The sequence below is a fragment of the Anabrus simplex genome, chromosome 13 (assembly GCF_040414725.1).
Source record: "Anabrus simplex isolate iqAnaSimp1 chromosome 13, ASM4041472v1, whole genome shotgun sequence".
NCBI lineage: Eukaryota > Metazoa > Arthropoda > Insecta > Orthoptera > Tettigoniidae > Anabrus > Anabrus simplex.
The window spans coordinates 99371420-99393990 of NC_090277.1; positions in this window are offsets into that span (position 1 = coordinate 99371420).

Genomic DNA, 22571 nt, shown 5'->3' on the forward strand with positions numbered 1-22571 from the left:
CAATTGATGTCTAAGATGATGTCTACTGGTAGATGCTTCCTTATTAGCAAGTTCTTCTTTATGCCCGAATATATTACGTGGATGTTATTGTAGTTTGTGAACACCAGGTCTATTGCACTTCCCCCATTATGAGAGCTGTATGTCAGTTCCTTCCTCACATTGATGAGAGAAAGTCCCTCCTCTTCTAAATACTTCAAAACAGCTCTTGATTTGGGGTCGTCTTTATTGACTCTGCATTTCAGGTCTCCTGCCAAAATGAATAGTACGTTTGTCTTTATTACGCTGAATGCATTGCTTAATACATCGATGATGTCAATTTCTTTGAATTCTGGTTGAAAGTAAACGGCTACTATAGTAAGCATGGACAGTTCCAGTACTTTGATATTGTTAGTTTTCCTGGGATATTACACGGACAGAAGATTGGTTTCACCATGCAGGTAATGCCGTCTTTAGGTCTTCCTAAAGGTCCCTGGGATGCAAATAAGTGCGTTCTGTAGAGGTCTTTGTGACTCCATTCTTCAGTAAGAAAAGTTTCTACGAAGATTACAATGTCATAGTCACTCATAAAGTCTGTTGGAGTAAGGGTTACTACATTCTTCAGGCCTTCCGTATTCCACAGCAGAAGTTTGTGCGTTTTGTCTTTAGTCGAGGGAGGCACCTTGGTATCTGCTCTGTCTTCGGGAGAAGCGAAATCGCCCAACCAGTGCTCCTTTGGGCAAATAATCGGGAGTTGAAGTTGCGTGTAGGAATGTTGTTTTATACAAGAAGCAAACAATATACAACTCAACTAAAAAGTTTATTTTAGTGAGACCTTTACAAAATACATAGAAATAAATTGTCTGTCGACTTGCTTCTTATTTGGAGCATGCTAAATGTTATAATTAGTAGGCTGGATGTGGAATTGAGAATTACGTACATTTATACAAGGTCAGTCACAAAGGTCAGTGACATTTTAGAAAGGGTATTTACCCTAAAATGGCAGTGGGCAGGCCATGTTGCTCGGAGAACTGATGGTAGGTGGACAAAGCTTGTGCTTGAGTGGTGTCCGAAAGATCATCTCAGACCAAGGGGAAGACCACCGGACAGATGGGATAAAGACATCCGGAAGATTACTGGGATCAATTGGCAGAACATCGCTCAAGACCGTCCCAGATGGAGAGACCTCATGAAAACCTACCTTGCTTCGGACTTAAAGAGGCCACATCGTAAAAACGATTGAACATGGCTGATAGTGATAGTGATAGTGATACAAGTTCACACTACTATATACACAATGGTCTGCACTGACAATGAAGAGTGTCACGCACATACAAATGTCTCTGATAGCTGATGGCTATCTCATGTCTTGAAATACTTGCTGGAATGTAATACAAGTCTTTCAACATAGCAGAATGCTAGGAGAATATAATGCAAAGTCTTTTCTGTGTAGCACAATGCTAGAAATGTGAACGAAGCTACAAGGAAGGCGGAAATAGTGAGGCGGTAGTGAGTCCTGAGGTGAGACCTCCCGATCAGAGTTCAGTCTGCCTATTCAGCCCATACTTTTTAGAGGATACCTCAGTGTCTGACCTGCAGCGTAGAGCTGATCGCTGGACACAGCTGACTGCCTGCTGCTGCCAAGTTCTGTGTCCTATTTATATGGGGTGGCTGACGTCACACTATAAGTCAGCACGCTAGCTGGATACACCACGCACATTCTTGGAGCTTTGATGCACTAGCAGGTTGCATAGGTGCAAGGTGGAGGACATCACAACACCCTCCCCTCCTAATTGCGCCGGTATGGCATGAAACGCAACGGCGCTGGCGGCGGCTTTGATGCTGGACTAGAGAGTCTGCCGTGTTGGTTGTGGTGTCCGCAGCCTGGTCCGGGTGGTGGAGTGTAGAGTCATCCTGAAAAGAACCCATCGTGATTAAATGGTCCAGAGCTCTTTCGGCGATGGATTTCTGAGGGGATACAAAAAAAAAATCAAATCAAAATCTCTTTATTTGCAAATGAGGTGTTTACCTCTGTGGCAAATGGTACACTAAAATACATTATTGTCAAGCACTAAATATTAAATTAACGAGAGAAGAAAATTTTCCTATAATACAACATTATACAATTTACGCTAACAATTTTTTCTATTAAACACACAGCTCATCCTTAATAAATTTATATTGTTTACAAAATTCTACTTATAATATCTCCTGTACTACTTACAAATATAGTCAACTGATATACAGTATGAGAAATTACTTCAAATGATACTATACAACTGGTATAAGATTAAACTTTACATTGCATTTTTTTTTTTTTTTTTACCATTCTGGAACCTAAGTAGCATAACGACCTGCTGCATCTTAACCAGAGCCCCTTTTGCCACCACTTTTCAGAGTTCCTGAAGGGCCTTCACAGCTACCGTAGCGGTCCCAGGGCCCTCGAAGTCCCCACTGTACTTCACCCCTACAGGCAGTCCCTTACTTAGACCAGGGGATGGAATTAATTTATTCACACGCATTTTTTAAAATTTACATTGACCTGCACTGGTCGAATGCCCTCTAACACTTCATTTATTTTCTCTGTTGCTGTTTATTCTCTTCTTGAATATCTGTACAGATTTTGGAGAAGGATCAAACACTACCCCTTGGTAAACTGTTCCACTCCTTCACACCCTTTCCAATGAATGAAAATTTACCCCAATCGCTTTTGCCAAAATTCCTTCTAATTTTATATTTGTGGTCTGTCCTGCCGATATAATTATTTTTCCAACTGAAGCCTCTCACGGATATCTCCCCATGCTTCTTTTCTTGTATAGGCTCTATATAATCCTATAAGTCTAGTTTTCTCCCTTCTCTTACTTAAAGTTTCCCACCCAAGTTCCTTTAACATTTCTGATACAAGGGAATCAATATCAGGTGATGGGCAGTAGCAAAGGCGGAACTGGTCCTGGTGGCGATAAATGCGGTTCTTTGCGGTCTGGATTTCGTAGAGACGATTTCCCAAGGTACAGCAGATGATGCCAGGTATCCATGGGGGATTGGGCTTAAAAGTCCGGACATATACTTTGTCGGCTGCGTGGCACTTGGGTTGCGAGCGATGCGGCTGGGCAGGAAGAGGCTGCAACAAAGAAAGTAACGTTCGATGAGGGCGTCCATGGAGCTTTGTGCTGCAGGTGTGGTTGTCTGTACCAGGCATAGTCCTGTATCGTCCCAGCATTTGTAATAAGGCTTGGTCCTTGTTTAAACTTGAGGATACAGCTTTCTTCATGTTTTTCTTGAAAGTTTGGATAAAATGTTCAGCTTCACCATTAGATTGTAGATAAAAGGAGGGGCCAAAATGTGCCTAATGCCATTAGTGTGGCAAAAAATCTTGGAATTTAGCAGCAGTGAATTGAGGTCCATTGTCAGAAATTAATGTTAGGGGTAAAACTTTAGTAGTGAAAATCTTCTGGAGTGCTCTAATAGTAGCTTCCTTAGTGGTAGAGTGCATTTCTAAAACGTAAGGAAAATTGGATAGTAAGTCTATCACAACGAGTCACATAGAGTTGAGATAGGGTCCGGCAAAGTGTGTGTACACGTTCCCATGGAAAACTAGCGGGCGGCCATGGAGCAAGGTCCGATGTAGGTGAATTCTGGTGTGCCTGACATGGTTCACAGTGGCGGATGAGCTTCTCGATGTCAGCGTCAGTACCAGCCCAATAGCAGTGTTGATGGGCGAGTTGCTTGGTGCGTGCTATTCCCCAATGACCTTCATGTAACAAGTTGAGAAGTTGCTTCCTAAGGCTAAGTGGGATTACCACTCTGAATAGTGTTCCTGTTTCTAATAGGATAACTCCTGCACGTACTGTGAGATGATGTTGAAGATGGTAATAAGGTGCAAGGTTGGTACGAAGTTTGTGTTGAAGCGGCCAACCATTGCGAATACAAGTACGAATGGTAGCTAGCACACTATCCTTATCTGTTGCTTTGGCGATGCAAGTAGCGTCAATAGGAAAACTGGAGACAGTTTCTTCAAGTTCCATGTCTAACTGAAGACATTAAGTTCCTTGAGCATCAAAAGTAGTATCAGGACCGGCAGGTAGGCGAGAGAGAGCATCAGCATTACAATGCTGGGATGTGCTATGATATGCAATCTGATAGGAGAGTAGTCGGAGAGAAATAAATGACCATCTCTGAAGTTTCCTGAGAGAATGTTCAGGTACCTTATTACCAGAATGAAATAAGTGAACAAGAGACTTGTGCCACCACCATCTTTAGGATAGATGAACTTGCAGCTCTTGGTGAAACCACGTAATTCCGCAAGCCATTCTGTGTGTCTGTTGTGGTTTCATTCGGCACTGAAGAAATTTATAGCGAGTTGCCACAATGTGGGAATCCTTGGAATAGTGTTCATTGAGGCGAGCGACAAGCTGATTGAAAGGAACTTCCAAGATCTCTTCTGGGCCTAATTTTTTTTTTTTTTAACCAATTCGCAGGTATCATTTCCCACAGAACTGAGGAAGAGAGCTCGTTGGCGCTTCTTATCTGTAATGGCATGACAGATGAAGTGCTGTTGTAAGCAAGCAAAATATAGAGACCACTCCTCTTTGTCTGGGTCGAAGGAAGCAAATGAAGGAACTGCATTGCTCTGTTGGGAAGTAGACAGAGCCTGAAGGCCCGCGAATAATGTTGTTTGCTGTTGCTGCTGTTGTAAAGCCTGGAGAATGGCTCCTAATTGTTCTGCATTTGCCATGCTTGCTTATAATATGTATGACAGAGGTGTAAGGCTTGTCAGGTTGCGTGTTAGTAGAGCACCGGTTGGAGGCTCGTATGCAAGGGGAGAGCACGCTGAGTACAGGGCGAGCTGTGAGCTTGACCTTCAGCGTGCAACAGGGGAATAGCCTGTGCGGAGAAAGAACTCACTCTAGGAACAAATGCTGTTTGTCCTTGACGTGAAATGGTGCTCTTTGTTCGATGCCAAATGCTGGCAAACGCTTGAAATAAAATCTTGATTTTCTCAGTACTTGAAAATATCTCTCACCGCAAAAATGTTGTAGTGGTGGTGATGTAATTTCGACCTAGTGGTCTGCGTGAACATAATGTTGTTTGTCCTTGTCATAATGTTGTTGATAATGGTGTTCCTAATTTTCCTCGTTGCTGTAATGTTGTGTTGCATACAAGAAGCAAGCAATATATAACACAACTAAAAAGTTTATTTCAGTGATATCTTTCACAAAATACATAGAAATAAATTGTCTGTCGACTTGCTTCTTATGTGGAACATGCTAAATGTTGTAATTAGTAGGCTGGATGTGGAATTGAGAATTACGTACATTTATACAAGTTCATACTATTATATACACAATGATCTGCACTGACAATGAAGAGTGTCATGCACATACAAATATCTCTGATAGTTGATGGCTATCTCATGTCTTGAAATGCTTGCTGGAATGTAATACAAGTCTTTCAACATAGCAGAATGCCAGAAGTGTGGGCAAAGTTACAAGGAAGGCGGAAATAGTGAGGCGGTAGTGAGTCCTGAGGTGAGACCTCCCGATCAGAGTTCAGTCTGCCTATTCAGCCCACATTTTTAAGAGGATACCTCAGTGTCTGACCTACGGTGTAGAGCTGATCGCTGGACACAGCTGACTGCCTGCTGCAGCTAAGTTCTGTGACCCATTTATACAGGCTGGCTGACGTCACACACTATAAATCAGCGCGCTAGCTGGATACACCACGCACATTCTCGGAGCTTCAGTGCGCTAGCGGGTTACATAGCTGCAAAGCGGAGGACAGCACAACAAATGTAAAAGGTATTCCTGTTTTAAATGCTTTTTTCCTTCCTAATGTTGCAAGGTCTTCGCATTCAATATTTTCTGTGATCCCTTTTTTTGTAAGAAATTTTTTTTATGTTTTCTGTAGAAGTTTATTCTTTTAATCTCCCTACATATAGCCAAGCCCTTTTTTCAGCTGCTTGGAGGTCTTCCTCATTTGCGTTAGTGCCGATCACTGATTCTCTCTGTTGTCCTCTTCTTCCAGGTTGTGCTTCTGTCGATCTATGACTCAGTTGCTTGAAGGTTTTTCTCATTTGCGTTAGTGCCGATCACTGATTCTCTCTGTGGTCCTCTTCTTCCAGGTCTATGACTGTGAATTTCTTCTGCTACCTCTATCCGGGCAAGTTGATCCTTCTTTTCTTCAAGGTTAATTTGGAGATGTCTATGGTTCATTTCATAGTTCGGATCTATGTGTTTGTTGTAGTTAGGGTATTGTCTTGCTGGTCTGATTTATTTGGGGAACTTAATATGGGCATGGTGTACCCTCGCTGAGTTGTACGTTTTTCTCTTCATCTGGTGAGTTACGTCGCAGTGTATTCCCTTATAGTTCAATGACATTTGTCCCTTTACCTTGTCTGTTTCTTTTCCTATTTTGGGAGATATTCTGCATTCTTCCTTCTGATGAGGTTCGTTTGTGATTGTTGGCCTTCATTCTTTGTGGGTTCTTCACATACTAGTTTAATGTAGCCACACAGACGCACACAAGATGCTGTCAGTTGGTACAGTACTTTTATTTACATATTCACAAATGAATACACATACATAACCTTAATTACAGTATCACAATAAAACACTTATTTGTGGGATATCACAAAGCTGCCATCTTTAAACAGTTGACAACTGACACTGAATACCACAGAGGTTACATTTTGAAACACAGATAAAACAGATGACTACCGATCAATTCAACATGGAGACTGCCTGATTCTCGGCATGTCAGCCAGGTACTACTAAACAATAACTCACTTCCAACAACTGTCACTCTCTTCAACTTTGCCTTTGTCTTCACTCATACATCCCTCCGGTTGGTGCTGTCGAAGTCCACGGTTCGCAGCCCGGCAGTTCCATTGGGGACCACCACCTTCCCATGGTGGGTCCTCTGGGTCGGGTTGACGGTGTCTTCGTTCCTGGTGATGTTTGTCCGCAGGTCCTCGCATGGCATTCAAAGCTCCGCTGGCTTTCCCCTCGTTCGTACCTTGGTGTTCTGTCAGGTGGCACCCTCGTTTGGTGGTTGTCGGTTCGGACCCCATTGGTTCTCAGTCGCCTAGACGGGGTCCCACTGGCTGTGTCATTGCCATCGCTGCCTCCATCTCCTGGGACATCGTCTGAGCCTCCCCATAGCTCTGCTCCACGCTGAGCAACCTCCCTGGGCCGTTCACGGTGCTGTGAAGCTTTACATGTTATAAACCTCATTTTAGGTCCGTATTGAAAATGTTTTAACAGTTCAACAATAATAAAGGTGTTTTAATTTATTCCACCTATTCAATACTTATATTATCACTTATAGTTGTTACATAATTAAATTCTTGGTTACATGGGACATGTTTCGCCCTCAATTAAGGGCATCTTCAGCCTAAATACAATAATCAAAAATACAACTAAATTAAAAGTGGAAGTTAAATACAATCATCAAAAATACAACTAAAATAAAAAGTGGAAGTTAAAAGTTTAGTCTGTTATTAAAATTCGGAACAATAAAAATGTGTAAAATGATAAAATAAAAAGATGCTAATGGAAAACTGTCTTATGATTAAACTATAATCTTGTCGGAGACTAAAACTTCTATTAAAATTCTAATTAAAACAGTTCATATAAAATATTGGAAAATCAAAGTGGTAGTAATAAAATGCCAACGACATGAGGGCGTGTACACAAGCATAAACTTGATTGTCATGAATACAATCTTTTCAAGGCCGCTGATGAAATTCGTAGCAAGTAAGGCAGAAGCGTCTATTGAAAAATTGTAAGAGGCCATTAACACCGGTAGGTAATAAAATGGCTGAATCCTTGCCAGAAAATGTCAAGATGCAGAAATAAGTTTTCTGAAAGAGAAGGAAAAGAAGAAATGAGAAATTGAACGTAAGGAGAGAATTCAGTCTTACATAATTTTGAAACAGATGAGGACTTACATGTAAGTGGAAGTTGTTATTTGTTAACTACTGTTGAGTTGGTTGCTGCCCGTCTGTTGGCTCTGAGTCTGGTGTTATAACTGTGCTGCAGAGGCGGTAGTGAACTGGGAAGGGAAGGAATAGGGGAGTGAGGAAGGGAGGAGAGGATGGGTGGAGTCAAATGTGACGAGGCTGACAAAGGGGCGGAGTCAACTGCATTGCTGGAAGTAGGCCTAATATCTGTAGGTATGGGAGGAGTATTAGGGTTTGAAGAATTAAATATATTAGGTATCCTAAATTTATTCGAACTAACTGACTTTAATAATTCCGGCATTAATTCATGTAGCATACTTTTATTGTCCGTGGTTTCATTGAGATTCGTTTGCTTATTGTACGTCTGATCTAAATAGATGTATAAACTTTCTAATTCGTTCAGCATTCTTCCTTTTTGTATGTTTCTAATTATCGCTAAGTCTTTCTCTATGGATTCAAATCTGTGACCAGTCTCCCTCATATGCAAACTCATCGCTGAGTATTTCCTATGTTTTTCCGCGTTAACATGTTCCATGTATCTTGTCATAAAATTTCTCCCAGTCTGTCCAACATATGAAAAATTACACTGAGTACATTTAAGTCTGTATACTCCCGATCCTAAATAACGATTCTTATCATAATTAACTTTTTTATGATTAAAGAATATGGACTGGTTAGTATTAGTAGTTCTAAAAGCTATATTAAAATTATGTTTCTTGAATATGCTAGTAATCTGGTGTATAGCTGGATTATTAAAAGTGAATGTAGCATACTCAGTTTTTTTGGTCTTTTCTGGTATCAGATTCGTAGATAATTTGTTCTTAATTTTATTGATTAATTTGTTGATCATTTCTATTTTGAAACCATTTTGTTTAGCGAAGTATCTAATATAATTTAATTCTTTCTTCAAATTCTTGGGAGATAGAGGGATTCTAAGTGCTCTATAAATTAGACTGTGAAAAGATGCTTGTTTATGTGAACTCGGGTGTAAAGAGGAATTGTTTATAGTTGTAGATGATTGTGTCGGTTTTCTAAATATTTCGAAATCAAAAGTGTTAACCTTACGCGTAACTGTTATATCTAGAAAATTCAATGAGTTATCGACTTCGTCCTCTCTCGTGAATTTCAAATTAGGTTCGATTTCATTTAATTTATTTAAGATTTCTTGACTATTAGTGACATCTTTGTTTATGATTACAAATGTATCATCTACATATCTCAACCATAAATCTATTCCTTTAATTTTTGCTATTATTTCATTGTGTTCGATTGAATCCATAAATATGTCGGCAAGGATGCCCGATATTGGGTCACCCATTGCTAATCCATTCTGTTTATAAATATTATTGTTAAATGTGAAGTAATTATTGTCTAATACGAACTTTAACAATCTAGTGAATTCTTCTACTTCCATTTTACTAAGATTACTGTGTTTACAAATATTATCATGAATGATATTAAGAGTTTTATCTGTCGGAATATTCGGGAACATATTCACTACGTCATACGAACACATCATCTGGTTTGGAAGTACGCCAAATCCAAGCAAAATGTCACACAAGTCAATGGAATTTCTTAATGGTTGTTTATTATAAAAAGTGTAAGATTGTATTCATGACAATCAAGTTTATGCTTGTGTACACGCCCTCATGTCGTTGGCATTTTATTACTACCACTTTGATTTTCCAATATTTTATATGAACTGTTTTAATTAGAATTTTAATAGAAGTTTTAGTCTCCGACAAGATTATAGTTTAATCATAAGACAGTTTTCCATTAGCATCTTTTTATTTTATCATTTTACACATTTTTATTGTTCCGAATTTTAATAACAGACTAAACTTTTAACTTCCACTTTTTATTTTAGTTGTATTTTTGATGATTGTATTTAACTTCCACTTTTAATTTAGTTGTATTTTTGATTATTGTATTTAGGCTGAAGATGCCCTTAATTGAGGGCGAAACATGTCCCATGTAGCTGTGAAGCTTACCGTGGCTGTCAAGCACCTCGCTCTTCGTGTCATGCTGGTACGGCCCATTCACTCGGCAGTCGTCTCCCGGCTGGTGGACAACGCCGCGCCCACTGCACTCTCCCACAGCTTCTTCGCATGTCGAACATGACTGCGGGATGCATCGTACTCCCATCTCCTGTCCAGTGTTCGGGTATTCGGCTCCCTCTTCTGACGTCTTGAACTGGGCCCCGATATTCTTCTTGAGTTTTCCCAACTGGGCCCCGATGTCCTCCTCGAGTTTTCCAAACTGGGCCTGAATGAAGGAAGTTAACTGTTTAAGTATCACCACGATCCTCTGGTTCTTCATTTTCTAGTCCAATAGATTCAATAGAGTCCTGTCCACAGTCGCCAGTTAATGTATCCACACAGACGTACATGAGATGCTGTCAGTTGGTGCAATACTTTTATTTACATATATACACAAATTAACACACACACACAACCTTAATCACAGTATCACAAAACAAAAACATTTCACTTGTAGAATATCAACAAAGCCGCCATCTTTAAACAGTTGACAGCTGACTCCGAATACTACAGAGGTTACACTTTGCAACACAAATAAAACAGTTGACTGCGTAACAAGCATGTCACTTCAATACGGAGACTGCATTTTACCGCATGTCACGAAGTCACAAGTATGTTCCTCGCTACACCATAACTCGTCAACCAATAATTTCCAAACAATAACTGACTTTTACCGTCAAGATCGTCCCCTTATATATGTGTCTAGTCAGACTTCTAGAAAGCTGCATTACAAAAAATATCTTCATGAAAATTCTAGTGCACGAAATACACAGAATATAATGTACAGAATATTCTCCACTGTTCTCGTGCCTATACCATTCTGGAAGTTACAGTGTGTTTCACAATTATGGATTACAATTTATGTACACAGGTAAGAATAATTATATAATATTAATTTACAGATATTTATATTAACTGAACTGATATTAATATTTATGTACAGCACGGTTCATGACATAACCTCACAAACAACGCGATTGTATCATAATAATACTAATACTGAATAGATGTAACACTTCACAGCTATACATACAATAATAATAATAATCGTAAAATAATTATAATTATTCGAGCTTGATATCTGCAGTACCCATGGGTGAGAGAATATTGTTTTCAAGTTATACCTGTTATCGCACTTGCGTCAAGTTTTGAAGGGTGGTCCCTTGTCATGTATATGATGAACAGTAGTTCATTGAGAGTTCATATCAGTCTTGAGATTTTAACTCTTCCTGTACGGATTTCCCTGCTTTGTACATTAAAAAGTCCTGTTCACAATTAAAACATATTCATGGTAATTTAGATTTCTTTTTATTTGATGCCTTGAGAGCGTTAAACTGGCCCTGTTGTAGTTCATCACATTGTAGGTGGTGCCATCTTTGGCACAAACCGTCACACATAACTGTGTATTCATCTTCGACTCTACATTTGCAGATGGGGCAGATTCACAATAGAGAAATGGTTCATTACGGAACCTGAAGAATGAAATTCTTCATTAAATAGATGGGGCAGATGTCGTGATTGCTGTGGCTTTCCTTCTTTTGCAAGTACTACATATGACTGAGTCTGTATTACCCGCTACCATCTGTACTATTTTTGAGAACCTGTCTTATCTTGACCTCTCTTTTCCTTTACTCCTTGGTGATAGTAGATGTCTCACTACACTGTGGGAATTCCGTTTTCCCCAAGAATGACAATTACACTCTACTCTTTCTCTTAGGGTTTAAACATGGAGGATCCCATAAGGAGCCTTATGTTAACCACTTTTTGGGGTCGTCATTCACTGTCTAATGGCTCCTCAGTATAGATAACACTTTCACCACCAGAAAACACCATCATCACTGCACTTTTCCACTTGCTTCTTCCATTGACACGTTGCAACACCACACGAATCGCTTCCAAAACTGGACACTACATGGACACACGTGCACTGTCATTTAACAACCTTTGAGCTATGTTCGAGTTTTGTTTTTATTGCACATGCGTTGGTAATGGAATGCATTTCACGTCATTGATGGGAATGATGTCATCCGATTGTATCTCAGCCAATGGAAATGCTACAGCGTGCTTGAGCAATGAATAATCCAGGAAGATAGACATACAATCATACACAGACACATACCACCAAAACGTTTCTTCCAGCATTGGCTGTACCTCGTCAGATACACTCTTAACTTTTGTTGTCTCATGGTATCCAAATATGAATCTTCACAGCCATAGAACATTAGTTGAAGATTTTTATTCCTCACATCACAAGGTTTAAGTTCAGCAAGGAATTGCTTGTTACTCAGATCTGACTTTAGCACTTCCAACTTACTAATTCCACAAATGAATTTAAGGCATCCTGTTGTCAATAACTCACACTGGTACAAGTCGAGGTATATCAGCCCGGGCATCGGCCAGAGGCAAGACCAGACTTTATCACACACCCCATTCAGAGACAAATTTCTCAAGTTTGTACATGCAAATAAACATGGCACCACAGAAAGATCATCAGCTGTACAACAAGGAATGCTCAATGTGTGAAGAGTATTCAGCTTTTTCTGTAAATAATGCTCAAGATCCTTATTAAATCTTAGCTGAGCAATATGGACTTTCTAAATTTGGAAAAGCACTATCAAGGTATGGAAAATCCATATTGGGATCTCTTAACAAGAAGAGACTCAGCATCTTGATCTGGCTCACAGGACGAGTGATTGTAACATGAGAGTTATTGTAAATTGAGTCCCACGATATGTGAAGACGTTCAAGGTTAGGACATGAATCAGTACAACAAGGAATGCTTAATGTGTGAAGTATATTCTGCTTTTTCTGTAAATAATGCTCAAGATCCTTCTTATTAAATCTTAGCTGAGCAATATGGACTTTCTAAATTTGGAAAAGCACTATCAAGGTATGGAAAATCCATATTGGGATCTCGTAACAAGAAGAGACTCAGCATCTTGATCTGGCTCACAGGACGAGTGATTGTAACATGAGAGTTATTGTAAATTGAGTCCTGCGATATGTGAAGACGTTCAAGGTTAAGACATGAATCAGTAATAAACTGAACGGGATCATTGTCGACGGTTGCAAATAACAGACTCAAACTTTGCAACTGGGGTGATAGTTTCAATGTTTGTATAACAGAACAAAGAAGACATTCAAAGTTAGGACATCAATCAGTAATAAACTGAACGGGATCATTGTCGACGGTTGCAAATAACAGACTCAAACTTTGCAACCGGGGTGATAGTTTCAACATTTGTATAACAGAACAATGAATAATGGTGTGTGATAAATTATATTGAAAACCTACAACCTGTTGTCCAGTCATTGACCAGGTCAGGGATGTAATAAGTGAATCATACATAGGCTATTAGTACGATGGGGTCGCCACTCCCAGAGTGATTTGTTAATGACTGATAGATGCTATGAAATGAGAATGGAGACTGTTGCTGGAATGAAAGATGATTGGGAAAACCGGAGTACCCACAGCAAAACCTGTCCCGCCTCCGCTTTGTCCAGCACAAATCTCACATGGAGTGACCGGGATTTGAACCACGGTATCCAGTGGTGAGAGGCCGACGTGCTGCCATCTGAGCCACGGAGGCTCGATAAATTATGTTAGGTTATAAAAGTAAATGTACTTCTCTCCTCTACAAGGTATTCCACATAAGATTTGTAACATTTCAAATCCCTTATGATGCTATAAAACTTATGACTCGCATACTGAATTCCTACCCTGCCAGAAATTTAAGAATGGCAGGGAGGGCTGGTATGTGGGGTAAAATGGTACATGATTCTATTATTACACATTTTCTTGTTAAGGCCTGTATTGATAGATATGACTTTATTAACAGAAATAAGAGTTATAGATAATCAATAAATCAGAATTGAGATAAATAATAATGTTATTGGTTTTACGTCTCACTAACTACTCTTACGGTTTTCGAAGACGCCGAGGTGCTGGAATTACAGTAAGTCCCGCAGGAGTTCTTTTACATGCCAGTAAATCTACCGACGTGATGTTGACGTATTTGAGATAATTAAAATTAATTTGTGTATTCATTCAAAGTTCTTACCATCTTAGTATTAGTTTCGATCAAGAAACTGATCATCTTCAGCTAAATGAATCAAATAACAGAACAAAACACATCTAAGAATTGAGTACATAACATGTCTAAAACATAAAGGTGAATTGTGTAGTTAAAAACAAGTCAGGAGGGGGACTGTGAGAGTCCAATTAGAAAAAAGAACACAATGAACAGAAAATGCATACCATTATTCAACATCACCTTTTAATGGGGTACACTAACAGGCAATCATCATAACATATTTTCAATAATAAAACCAAAAATTTCCTCAAACATAGTTCAATTAATCATGCTTAATATGTAAACTGGTAACATTTATCTATGCTAATCATGATGGCTGTGCAAATATTGACCGAGATTTTGTTCATAAGGAAGGAAGGAATTCATAAAAGGGTAAGCAGTTTGTTTTTCTGTATTCAACCCCCACCCTCTTCATGATGAAACAGCTCATTATGGCATTGATGACCTACCAGTATAACTGCTGCCTTGACAGATGGCACATAGTTACCGAGCCCGACAGCTGCAGTCGCTTAAGTGCAGCCGATATCCAGTATTCGGGAGATAGTGGGTTCAAAACCCACTGCGTTTATTAACTTCACCATTGTGGTTTGATTTTATAATGGTCTGTACTGACTACACTCTTCACTCCAATAAATACACATTTGATATTTAAAATCAGCCTTGTCAATACTTTCATTTAATTAATTATTTATATTATATTTTATTTGTTCTTTTAATAAATAATTAACTAACTCTTAAGTATTGACAAGGCTGATATTTAAATGTCAAATATGTATTTATTGGATTAGAAACCTATCAGTGTCAGTTTGACGTAAAGCAACTTGTACAAAAAATACAATAAAACCTGCTGAGTGTGACGGCATCCTTAGCCGTACTGGTTGGCTTTCTTGACCAGGTCCACTACCTCATGTATCAAACTGCTCCTCAGGTTGTCTCCTTGATTCAGCGAAATGTGTGGACTGGCTGGTAATGTAACCTGGGGCCTCTGTAAGAGGCGGGCACTCTACCCCTAATCACATTCAACGTATCTCCTCACCTTACCTTAATATTTCTCTGTTCAGGTTTATTTCTTAAATAAATACATAATGGTTCTGCTGTTAACCTGAGTACATTTTAAGGAAGTTTTGCCTCATGTATATTTTTAAACTACTGGCAGATCTGAAAGGAACACACTTTTTTACTCTAGACAATATAATAAAGATACACAAGTGATTTTTTCTTGTTACTTCCCAAACCTTACCAGTAGATGACTGTTGAGAGTTCAGTCTATCATTTTTGGCTGTTAATATCGTAAGAAAAACCAATCTGTAATAAAGTATGATAAATTTCTTTATTTGAGTCAGAAGCAAACAAAATATGCAAATGACAATCTTAAATTAAGTCACACCAAGGTAGACCAATGATGTGCAACCTCAACAGCGTTTGGTGTCACAAGATCATCATCTTCTCCTGTACAAGATGTAACGCACAGCGTGCAATCTAGTAGATGTTTCATGGTCTGGGGTTCTTTGCAGTTGCAGGTAACGTGATAGAGAAGTGCCATTTCTCAAAATTGCTTTTGGATCCTCCAATGCCAGAAAAAAAAAAGGTGTTCGAGTGATCTCCACACCAGTGGCGGTTCGTGACATTTTACTCTGGCACGGCTGTGCTACCATCCCTTTCCCCTGCCCAGTCGGTCGAGTTTTCACTAACCAGCACCACAATACTTTTAGATTAATAATAATAATCTGATGGCACTAGCTGAATAGAAATCTGCTTGCATTACAACATTAATTAATGAATAAAGTACACTACCATGGCATTTATGCACACACATTAATAGGCTAACAGCTAATGCAATCGCAACTATTATGGAACTGCGCTGTTTCACTGATCACTATCACAAGTGATAATAACAACATTCATAAAAATAAATAAACATGCGCTCCCGAATTTCTCTCTGCTTGCTCAAATGTCAAAGCATGACAACGTATTTAACTTTTGTTTTTGCTAGTTTCTTTACGTCACACCGACACAGATAGGTCTTATGGCAACAATGGGACAGGAAAGGGCTAGGAGTGAGAAGGAAGCGGCCGTGTGGCCTTAATTAAGGTACAGCCCCAGCATTTGCCTGGTGTGAAAATGGAAAACCATGGAAAACCATCTTCAGGGCTGGCGACAGTGGGGTTCGAACCTACTATCTCCCGAATATGGGATACTGGCCGCACTTAACATATTTAACAATTTGATCACAGTACAAATAGTACCGTCATGTCTTGGTTACATTTTGAATCTTTATTTTAGCTTCTTTATAGAACTGAATTGTTTAAATAGACACTATAATGGAATTCATTGTTTTGTAAAATGTTTTGGAATTAATCTCTAACAACAGTTACAGTAATATAAGACGTGGGGACGGGGGGGATACCTAGGTACATTGCAAAGTGTTGGTGATGTTCTTAGGACTCTGCCGTCCAGCACTTACACCCACCTGCACTCTTCCTTTTCCTGATAAGCCGATATCCTTCCAGGCCCGTCCCGCATCCCATTACCTTACTTAACTCTAGGAACCTACTGAGGGCTCTGCCGTACATACCATACCATACCATACCTTCCCCTGACAAGCCCACGTCGTTCTTCCAGGCTCCTCCCGCACCCCGCACACTTGCAAAGTGTGTAACCTGCTCAGGGCTCTGCTGCCACAGTCCAAATGCCTCATGACTAAAGAAAAAACATCGAGCATGCTGAATAGCGGCCACGGTTTGAAAGCTGTTGCCATTTTCTTGAAAATAAAAGAGCGAAATGTTTACAGCCGAAATAACAAAGATAACATTGTATAATTGAACAGCACACCACTATAAGTTTGAATTTGCTACATTTGCCCATCTCTATGTAATCGGTTACAGAGTGCAATAACATTAAATGTCTTTGAAAAGGCGGTGGGGCGGCGGCCAAAAGCCCTTCATGCACGAACCGCCACTGTTCCACACATTCCAAGTTTGTTCATGCCTCTGAAGGGCAAGGCCACGTAGAGTTACTCTCAAGTTGAGAAAACATTTGTTTTCTTGCTGTAGTCTATGTAGTTTGCAAGACTGCAGTGGTTTTCAGGAAGCTTCTCCTGGTTCTCAATCTAGGGGTAGCTGGTAGATAACCATGTAGCAAGTAGGATTGCTGATAGACCTTTTAGTTCTCTCTGCATTGGCAGCTACCTCACGATGAATATCTGGTGACGCTATCCCTGAAAGATTATAGAGTTTTACAAGAGGTGTAGGCCTCAAACAAGCTATAACAAGCCTACATGTTCCATTCAGTGCTGTGTCAACTATATTTGCGTGGGTAGATTTGTACCAAACTGAGCAGGCATATTCTGCAGTACTTTAACATAATGCAGGAGCTGTCATCGTTAGGGTTATTATAAAATTAATGATACTGATTTCATTACAGCTTCACTATGAAAAAAATCCACAGGCTGTTTCCAGTCATTCGATGGGGTCAGGAATGAACGAAGCCCCCATCTAGTGGCAAAGATAGGAATCACGCAGTTACCTACACATGGCAGACGCCGCCCACCCTCATCGGAGGGTCTGCCTTACAAGGGCTGCACTCGGCTAGAAATAACCACACAAAATTATTATTATTATTATCACTATTGCGTGTTTCTGTGGTGGTTGGTTGTGTGGTATGTTGTCTGAATATGAAGAGGAGTGTGCTGGAACAGACACAAACACCCAGTCGCCAAGCCAGAAGAATTAATCAGAAGCGAATAAAATCCCCGACCCAGCCGGGAATCGAACCTGGGACCCTCTGAACCGGAGGCCAGTACGCTGACCATTCAGCCAACGAGTCGGACTAAGTGAAGCCTGTATCATTAATTGTTAATTACAAAGATTGGCACTGAACAAGATAACTAAATATTGACAAAAGAAATTACCATCTTGTTATTTTCAAATGAAATAATGTTCATAATACTTTGTAGTCCACCTCCCCTTATAATATAGTTTTATGTAACCCACAGCTTATAAATAACCTAAATATTTAGGTGGTAACAATAAGGTGCAGTCAAACTTTCAGGACACATTCCTCACACATAGAAGAAGTAGACAAGGGTCTGGAAGCACTTTATTTCCATGTTAGAACGCATTTTCTATAACTCCACATAGTACATTGTTGATACATGCATCAGTGCATCTGGGATTCAATGCGATGGCAAGTTAATGGTCTCGATGTGACCTCCTTATCAAGATTCCCTCCTCTCCTGGTCTCCCTTAACTTCCCTGATGCCTGGAGAACCTACTTCCTCCTCTATTTTCCTTCTAATTAGTGTCAATAGAGGTTAGCTGCCCAGTTGTACTTCCTCTTAAAACAATAATCACCGGGCGAGTTGGCCATGCGGTTAGGGTCGTGCAGCTGTGAGCTTGCATCTGGAAGATAGTGGGTTCTGACCCCACTGTCGGCAGCCCTGAAGATGGTTTCCCATTTTCACACCAGGCAAATGCTGGGGCTGTACCTTAGGGAAGACCACGGCTGCTTCCTTCCCATTCCCAGGCCTTTCCTATCCCATCGTCGCCATATGACCTATCTGCGTCAGTGCAACGTAAAGTAAAAAAAAACAAAAAAAACAAACAATAATCACCATCAGCTGAGTCTAGCATTGCTTCCCTATACCTGTGCCAGCCCTTTTATTTTTAATTTCTGATCTCTCCTGGTCAAGTTTTGTTCTCTACCTACCGAGCTCGATAGCTGCAGTCGCTTAAGTGTGGCCAGTATCCAGTAATCGGGAGATAGTGGGTTCGAGCCCCACTGTCAGCAGCCCTGAATATGGTTTTCCGTGGTTTCCCATTTTCACACCAGGCAAATGCCGGGGCTGTACCTTAAGGCCATGGCCACTTCCTTCCACTTCCTGGGCCTTTCCTATCCCATCGTCGCCACAAGACTTATCTGTGTCGGTGCGACGTAAAGCAAATAGCAAAAAAAAAAAAATGTTCTCTACTTACACTGACATTATCAGGATTTCATTTTCCCAGCTCTTCATAGTGATTTTCTTCCTTTAATGAATACTGTTTGCCTTCAGGTCATACCTCGTCTGCTTTCTCATCTGGTTTCTGTTAAGAAGGGTTGGTGAACTCATATTACCCTGTAAAACAATATTCAGCACATCCTGGGATTCAGAGCTCAGAAATAGAAAGAAATTACTACCACAGCAGCCATCATTAAAACTTGAGTAACATCAGTATGTCTAAGAATATTTAAAAAATAAGTAAAATGGGTCTTAAAAAACTAAGTTTAATTTTATCAACTTATGTGAAATTTTAAAAAATAAGTCTTTGAGAGGTCAGATTTCTTATCAAGAGCTTTTTGAATTGGATTCAAAAAATGTATACCATGAATCTAACATAGGTTTACCATCTGACATCAAGGTAAACAAAGGTAGTCATCAAAGTGGTAGACACTTTGTCTACTGGGATCAACCATCCATCGTAATGGTTCTAGTGGTCTACAGATTTGCCAAAGATTAGCATTTGGCAATGCTGCACTCAAAACACTCTTATAAGATCTTCAAATGCTTAGATATGTGCACACTAATGTCAGATTTGTTAAGGCATTAGTGTTTCCCATTGTTATATAAGGTTGTTAAAGCTATGCCATAAAATATTGAGATAGGAAGTATATTGATGCAATTGAGCTATAGTGTTTGAAAAGAAATTTACGTATACCTTGACAGATTGTTTGCATGTGGCCTCCAGGGAGACCTGGTGCAGTTCTTTCTATTTGATGCCCGTGGTTTACTATACATCTGGGTGTGTGGTGGTGATGATGAGTAAGGGAGAGGGTGATAGGTATTGTCAGCATATGACCTTCTGTCAAATAACCTCAGAGGTTCTGCTTAAGGCTTAATGTCCTCATCTGTTGGCTATCGACAGCATTACATGGCCTCACTCCATATGAACACTCTGGAGAGGTTTGGAATTGAACCCAGACTTTTAGCACCCAGTCTCCATCATCATCGGTTTGCCCTTCCAGCGAGCCGGGTAGGGTGTTTGAATACGAGCGTCTTCCAAAGTTGCCTATTCAAAAAGATTTTATTGTCCATGACAGATTCCCAATTCCTTCTTCTTCTCTCCATGTCTTCCGTCAGTTGGTCCATCCATCTTCTTGGTCTTCTACCTGTTATTCTCTTTTTCGAATAAGCACATGGTAACCTTGTGCTATTCAATATTAAGTTAAAAGAAGGTATATAATGGTTCCATCTTTCAATACTATTAAAATAAGAAAGTAAGTTTACATTTTTATTTAATTAAAATTGGTACTGGTTTCAACCAGTATTCATGGTCATCATAAGCCAATTACAAGTAAGTGTAAAACAATGCATAGAAAAGTAAAATGCGAAGTTTAAGTAATTCGGTTTGGTTTCTGCTAGTGAAGCACTAAAATCTTTAAGGAGCACTGTGCGTTGAAATATAGCGCAAAAAAAAAAAAAAAAAAAAAGTTCACAAATAAGATGCACAGGTAAAAATGAAACTGGCAAACTTGTTTCACATTGCGCATGGTTCTTTTGATTCCTATTGAATTTGGACTGCCTTGTTAGAATATGGCAAGATTTCATTGTTCCACAAGATATGTCCAACAACTTTGTCAACATTAACCTTTCTCTGGACTTATTGGACAAATTATTCCCTCTGCGCTTATGTTGAATTCTAGAACTTATCAGAAACATTAGACTTTGTTTACTTCAGACTTTATTTGATTTTTAAATGTGCAACACAAGACTAATTGTCAACCAGTGCCATTCTTTTTATCTTATGATTAATTTTTAACGAGATATTTACATAAGATTTTATTTGTCACTTTTTAACATAGCTTTGTCACACTCACTACAATTCATTTAATACCATTTTATGTATGTATATCTTTCCACCACTTTCCCATCCTTTCATTCCGTCTTTCATCTTTCCGCGCTACTCTGTAAAGGAATATGATTTTTACATTTGTATCTAGGCTAGGCTGATGATGGTCCTTATAGGACTTGCAACATCACATTGTAATGTTTTTATAAACATCACATGATTGTTAAGTATTGCGAAGGTGGATTATAAATTTGTATTTATTTTTACGTATGATCAATTCGTGTCTTTTAGAGGGCAGTTCTAAGAAATTTAATTTCACAGGCTTGAATCCTACTACAATCCTTTGATGTTAGTGTGTAGGTTTTCAGAGAATATGTCAGGATGGGAATGAAATATGACTTGTACAGGATCATTTTTGTTCTTTGTGGGACCTTCTCATCCCATACTGTAAAAGTTAGAGCCTTTGGTTACTCTGTTTGTTATTTCTATCTCAGCTCTATTATTACTAGCCATTACGCTTCGTAAATATCTGAATTGGCATACTACTTCAACTTGGTGTTCATGTAGTTTTATGTTGCATTCTGTATTATGTCTGCTGATTTTTTCAGTGCTACTGTTTTTGATGAGTTCAATTTCATTCCATAATCACCAAACTTCTTACACCATGCATTCAGATTATTTTGCACTCCCTCCTCTGTTTCATCCCATATTGCCACACGTCTGCAAACACCAGAGCCTAAAGAAAACGAATACGAGCCTCGGAAAGCACCCAATCTTGTGGTTAGAAATTGTATACTGTGAACATTTTTTTTTTTTGTTTTTTTGTTTTTACTGGGAGTCAAACCGGCAACCCACAGTGTCCAACCTTAAAAACTTGGTGCCTTAATGATCATGACCACCAGGCAGCCTAGGTATACTTCGGAATGCCAAGAAGACAAGCAAGTGGATTTTTCAGAAGGTCAACCTTGACCTGTCTTGAGACAATTACCACAACATTACTGCTGTCACACTCTGGGCACATCATGAGAGTAGGGGATGCAGAGATGTGGGTGGTTAGCAATAGGATGGATAGACTCCATCAAACATACAATGAATATGTCTATGGAAGATCTCAAAGGCTACGTAAACAGGGGAAATGCCCAACACCTAGAGGCACTCTGCCAATGCAGTTGACTTGATGGCACCTAATCGACTTGATGGCACCTAATCAACTTATTGCAACGACTTGATAGACATCAGATAGGCACAGATTTAGCTGTGAGTTTAGTGTGCATAATTTTTCAGCTATATTTTCCTCTATATCCTACTGCGCAATAGGAATTATATCATTGTCACTATGCTGTGCCAGGCTTTCTTCCAACTTAGGTGGTAATAAGTTTATAAGGTCTCGAGTGTCTTTCACTTTGGTGGTGCGTTACATTTGAAGTCATTTATTTTCAGTTTTGACTCAGTCAGTTTACAACTGTTAAGTTCTTAAATTTAGCAATAAATACAATTTTAAAAACAGCTTAATAAATAACAGGTATAATTCTGTTACCATGTTTTATTTTTGAGGTAGACCAGGCGAGTTTACCGTGCGGTTAGGGGCGCGCAGCTGTGAACTTGCATCTGGGAGACAGTGGGTTTAAACCCCACTGTTGGCAGCCCTCAAGATCGTTTTCCGTGGTTTCCCATTTTC